This window comes from Ranitomeya imitator, chromosome 10 (assembly GCF_032444005.1).
Source record: "Ranitomeya imitator isolate aRanImi1 chromosome 10, aRanImi1.pri, whole genome shotgun sequence".
Taxonomy (NCBI): domain Eukaryota; kingdom Metazoa; phylum Chordata; class Amphibia; order Anura; family Dendrobatidae; genus Ranitomeya; species Ranitomeya imitator.
This window is the reverse complement of record NC_091291.1, coordinates 25,357,594-25,363,593: the sequence shown is the minus strand read 5'-3', so window position 1 is coordinate 25,363,593 and position 6,000 is coordinate 25,357,594. Positions and strand designations below refer to the sequence as shown.

General features: G+C 38.9%; 1 protein-coding gene across 4 annotated transcripts in view; it reads left to right on the top strand.

Annotated features, from left to right (window-relative positions):
• The first annotated feature begins 4,954 nt into the window (after positions 1-4,954).
• LOC138651816 (myelin-associated glycoprotein-like) overlaps positions 4,955-6,000 on the top strand; it is a 127,551-nt gene continuing 126,505 nt past the window's right edge. For 2 of the 4 annotated variants that reach the window (XM_069742331.1, XM_069742333.1), the window contains exon 1: positions 4,959-5,015. The gene's annotated coding sequence lies outside the window, so the exon portion shown is untranslated. Of the gene's footprint in view, positions 5,016-6,000 lie in introns of all 4 variants that reach the window. The other 2 variants (XM_069742329.1, XM_069742335.1) reach the window with 2 other exon arrangements.

The following is a 6,000-nucleotide window of genomic DNA, read 5'->3' as shown; positions in this document are numbered from 1 at the left end:
CAGATCCACATTATTCAGCTTATTGCCATAACAGTTCCCAAATAAACAACTTTAAAAGATACAATTGTGCTTTCTCACAGCCACCACTAGAGGGAGCACACTGTAGACAACTTGTACATTGAGCTCAATAGCAACACTGTATGCAGTAACTCCTATGCTCCCTCTAGTGGTGACTTCAGGAAGCCGCAATATTGTAGATTTGGAGCTCTGTATGGGAAAAGCAAATTTCTGATTGCTGTAAAGAAATCTTAAGAAAGTAATCAGAATGTAAGATCAAGATATTAGATAAAAATCAGACCCTTTTCTATCATTTAAAAAACGCCCCTGCGGTCAGGTAAAGTAAGAATTATAGTATTTCCTGGCACTCGTTTTCATGAGTCCTTTATAACTTTGGTTGTGGCTCTTTCCTGACTCATTAAAGGGATCACCTCCCATTTTCAAGCACTTTAACCCTAATAATGCACACGGACTGGGTTTGTCTTCATTAGAAAGCCCCTTCAATTTTGCAAAAAAGAAAAAAATCCAACCCTGTGGCGTTCGGGGCTCGCAGTATCACCTGCCTGGGTGTCTGCATTATTCAGGAGCTGACGTAATAAACGCTAAGTAACCGGAACCTGATGCTTCAGCCATTATTTTAACCCTTTGGTACCGAATTCAGAACATATTCACTATTGCATTTGCACCTTTCTCGCCTTGTGCTTCTTGTTCCTGTTTTTCATTTGTGCGTTATTCTAATTTCTTTATTTTTTATTTTATTTTACACGTTTATGTAATCTTTTACGCTTGTCATTGCTAACGAAGTTCGGAACTTCCAGATGATTCATCAATTGTAACTTTTTAAAAAAGTTGCTGCATTTTTTTTGCGCAATCGTCACTTCCTCCCCTTCCCCCCCCCCCCCCCCCTTAACGAGTGATTTTTTTTTTTTTTTTTTTTATTCCTTTGCACGTCTGAAATTTTCTAAAACGCAAATTATTGCAATATTTTAGCAATAAATGCAAAAATAAAAATAAATTTTTTTTTACTTTGCTCAAAATGAATGAACCGTTCGTCTAAAACTTGGAGAAAAAAAAAAGTCAAAAGATACAAAAAGAAAACTGATGTAAAAAAAAAAAAAAAAAAATTATTATTAATTCCCTTCCGAGAGGTTGGATCTGAATTTGATATAACGTCTATGTAACTGAGAATTAATCTAGTGCCGATGCTGGAGATGTCATTGGTTTGGTCCAGATGAGTAGATTTCTGCATGGCTCCCCGGACAATGAGCCGTTGTGGCCGCCGGCTGTGTGTATCATACAGTCCATTGATGATGTCCCTGCAGATCTTCGCTCCCAATGACTAATGTTTGTGACTCATGGCCCCCGGATTAATAATCCCACCCTTTGTTTAGGTGATTTACACACTTGCATTGCGGCCCCCGGCTGTGACAGACACAACCAGGACTGTGACCTGTCACAAATATGTACAGTATGACTTATATGGCCGCCCCTGGCAAAACTGCTCTCCATCCAAGAGGTTCTGCAGAGGCCGCCGTCCGGCTTCCCTAAAAATCAGCCTCGTTACAAGGGATAGAAAATAAAGGAAACGTGTCACTAATTAGACAGAAGGATCTCGGAATGTGTAGAACAAATATAACCAGTTGTAAACAACTAAAAAAAAACAAAAAACTTTTTTTTTCCCCCGACATTCTGAAACTTTCTGATATACGATGGCGCTCCGTGCGCCAGTCTCGATGCAGAACGCGCCGAATTTATCCGAAAGTGCGAGCTTCTTAATTAATTTGGTACATCGTTAGGCAAAGCCAAGCCGGGGATTGAAAGTACATTTCTGCCCTAATTTCTGACAGTTTTCCGCAGAAAATTTGATACATTTCTTCCGATTGCCAAGTTCCGCCCGCATTCCAAAAAGTTAGAAAAGACGCCAAAATTTACAAAAAAAAAACAAACATTTTTAAGAAGTTTTACTTTTAGAAAACATTCCGAATTTTTGATTAATTTTTGTCTTCGTTGACATTATTTTACCCCGAATTCTTCAAATTGACGCACGTGGTTTGTTAATTTTGTGTTCTTTATTTTTGTTTATTTATTTGGCGCATATTACGGTACTCTAAATATGTGCAAAAACTCCAGGCATATGTAAAATGCCGGGAGTACATTTGCGTCAGATTTTGCAACTTTTTTGATGAGTCGGCTGCAAATGTGGGAAAAACAAGGCTAAGTCGAACGTAAAAAAAAAAAAAAAAAAAACAGATGAAGAAATCTAAAATAAACTTATGAAAGGTGAAAATTAAAGAAGAATTTGGCACAAATAAAAAACAGGCAAAAAAAAAAAAAAAAACAACATCGAAAACTAGGGAAAAAAAGTACAACATTTCCAGATAATAGTACTAGCTGATAGTGAATAGCATCATCTTCGTTTTGATACATTTATATCCAGATAATGAGTTGACAGCAGAAGAAATGTATCAGTGGAAGCAAAAAGTATCAATTTAAAGATTGATTCATCTAATAGAGGATTGTCCAAACAGGAATGTAATTCAGATATAATACAATGATACAAGTTACGTCAGGAGGGGAGGAGGGGGATGCAGATGCAGTTTTTTTTATATATTAGCTCAGTCTTTAAGACTGTAGAAGAGGTCAGAGTGGTAAGAAAATGGGTTGGCTGAAAACACAGATCCTTACATTACACCTGAGACATATAGGAGGTGCAGCAAGAGCAAAGGCGGGTAGGAGGGGGATGCAGCTGCAGTTTTTCTCTCATCAGCTGGGACTGCATGTTGTGAGAGAGGAGAGGAGGTAAAGTGATGAGAAAATGGAATAGATCAGAGGTGCTCAAGTAGCAGCAAGAAGATAAATGAGCTGAGCCAGGAGAGGAGGAGGGGGATGCAGCTGCATTTTTTTTTTACATTAGCTCAGTCTGTAAGACTAGAGAAGAGGTCAGAGTGGTAAAAGGAGGGGGATGCAGCTGCAGATTTTTCTCAAAATGCATGGCGTGAGAGGGGAGAGGAGGTAAAAGTAGTAAGACACAGACCTTTATATCAAGAAAAGAGCACTGTCCCTACTGTGAAACATGGAGGAGGCTCTGTTATGTTCTGGGGCTGCTTTCCTGCACCTGACACACAGTGTCTAGAATCTGTGCAGGGTACAATGAAATCTCAAGCCTATCAAAGGATTCTAGAGAGAAATGTGCTGCCCAGTGTCAGAAAGCTTGGTCTCAGGCACAGGTCATGGGTCTTGCAGCAGGATAAGGACCCAAAACACACAGCTAAAAACACCCAAGAATGTCTAAGAGGGAAACATTGGACTATTCTGACATGGCCTTCTGTGAGCCCTGACCTAAATCCTAGTGAGCATCTTTGGAAAGAGATGAAACCTGCCGTCTGGAAAAGGCAACCTTCAACCACGAGACAACTGGAGCAGTTTGCCAAAATACCTTTCGAGAGGAGCAGAAGTCTCATTGACAGGTACAGGAATCATTTGATTGCAGTGATTGACTCAAAAGGTTGTACAACAAAATATTAAGTTAAGGAACCATCATTTCTGTCCAGGCCGATTTCATGAGATTCTGTGGAAGCATGGTTGACAAGCAATATCTGACTTCCATTTGTTCATTTTCATAGATCTTTTATTTATTATTACTTTTGTCAGATTCAAGTGATTTCTGTGACCATTGTGGGTTTTTCTGTGATTAAAGGTACCGTCACACACACACACACACACACCGTCACACAGACAGCTCTCCAGCGACCAACGATGGCGGTAACCAGGGTAAACATCGGGTTACTAAGCGCAGGGCCGCGCTTAGTGACCCGATGTTTACCCTGGTTACCAGCGTAAACGTAAAAAAAAAACACTACATACTTACCTTCCGCTGTCTGACCCCCGGCGCTGTGCTTCTCTGCACTGGCTGTGAGTGCCGGCCAGCCGGAAAGCACAGTGGTGACGTCACCGCTCTGCTTTCCGGCTGGCCGGCGCTCACAGCCAGTGCAGAGAAGCACAGCGCCGGGGGTCAGACAGCGGAAGGTAAGTATGTAGTGTTTTTTTTTACACTGGTAACCAGGGTAAACATCGGGTTACTAAGCGCGGCCCTGCGCTTAGTTACCCGATGTTTACCCTGGTTACCAGTGAAGACATCGCTGAATCTGCGTCATACACGCCGATTCAGCGATGTCTGTAGGGAGTCCAGCGACGAAATAAAGTTCTGGACTTTCTGCATCGACCAGCGATATCACAGCAGGATCCTGATCGCTGCTGCCTGTCACACTGGACGATATCGCTAGCCAGGACGCTGCAACGTCACGGATCGCTAGCGATATCGTTCAGTGTGAAGGTACCTTAAATGAGGGGTGCCAACAGTTTTGACCACGTGTGTATATAAGCAAGTGATGAGCTAATAAACGTGCAGGACCCTGGAGTAGCCGCCAGGTCAGTATTCCAGGAGTCCCATGAGCCGCCTCCTATCTGCCGTTATCCGCAGCGTCACACCACAATGATGACATTGTGCCGTCTAATCGGAAGTGAAGCCGCGGATGGCGGCAGGTAAGAGGAGGGTGTAGGGTCCCGTCAAGCGCCCCCAGTAGTCATCCGCTCATCTCTAACACTGGCGTGGGCTCGCGGCTCGTGTGTGATGTGGAGAAAGGTCCGCCGATGTCCGAGGACGCCCCGATGGGACACCCTGGTGTTCGCGAAGAGCGCTATCGATGGTCGGCATTTTGCGGCATTTTCTTTGCACGTTGAACATTTTACCAATATTCCCACAAGAAAAAGACATAACCATCATCTGCTGCACGGGCCAAGGGTTAAAGGAGTCAAGTGCCGACCTAACAAAGCTCTGTTGTGAGGGGCCCGGAGGCCGGTCCGGAGGGACCATCCTCGCAGCTCTGTGTCTATTTGTCCTTTGTTTCGTGCAGAGGGTGGTATCGCTTGGTACTGTCGGTGCGTTACCGGGCATGACACACACAGAGCAGCACATCTCTACTGGGAGAAGGTATGACAAGCCGTCCTGACTGACCGGGGTGAGTCCTCCATCACAAGCGAAAAGCAAAAATAAAAAGAATGACTATATGTTATTATCATTTATTATTATATATCATTTACTATTATTATTATTATATATCATTTATTATTATTATTATTAATACTAGTAATAATAACAATAAATAGTAATAACAGTATTCATGATAATAATAATACCAATAATAATAAAAAATGAAATTGGCTATTTTTACTACTTATCCAATTATCATTAACTGTTATTAATTATTATAAACTAGTATTGCCATTAATGATAGTAATTATTGTTATTAGTAATATGAAATTAGCTTTTTTACTTATTGCTATTAACTGTTATTAATTATTAATAACTAGTATTATAATTAAGAATAATTATTATTAGTGAATAATAATTTGAAATGAGCTCTTTTAACTGCTTATATGAATATTAACTATTATTCGTTATTCTAAACTATTATAATAATAATGAATAACAATAATATTAATAATAATATGAAATTAGCTCTTTCAACTACCTATATGATTATTATTAAATAATATTCATTATTCTAAATTATAATAATAATAATTTGGAATTAGCTATTTTTACTACTTATATGATTATTAACTATTATTAATTATTAAGTATTATAAACGATTATTAATAATAACTATTAATAATATAAAATTAGACTTTTTACTTCTTATATTATTATTTTTTATTGTTATTAACTATTAGTACTAGTTAATAATTAATATCATGAATCATAATTATTGTTAATGAATAATAATATGAAATTAGCTATTTTTACTATTTATATGATTATTATTATTATTATTATTATTATTATTATTATTATTATTTTTATTATGGATTTGGATAATTTTGGTGGTATATTTTTTTTTTTACTAAGTGCATATATTTTTTATCAATATATTTGCAGTAGGGTCTCATGTAAAACGTTAGATCTTTTGGTTTCTACAGCTTCTTATGTGTCGTACTATGTA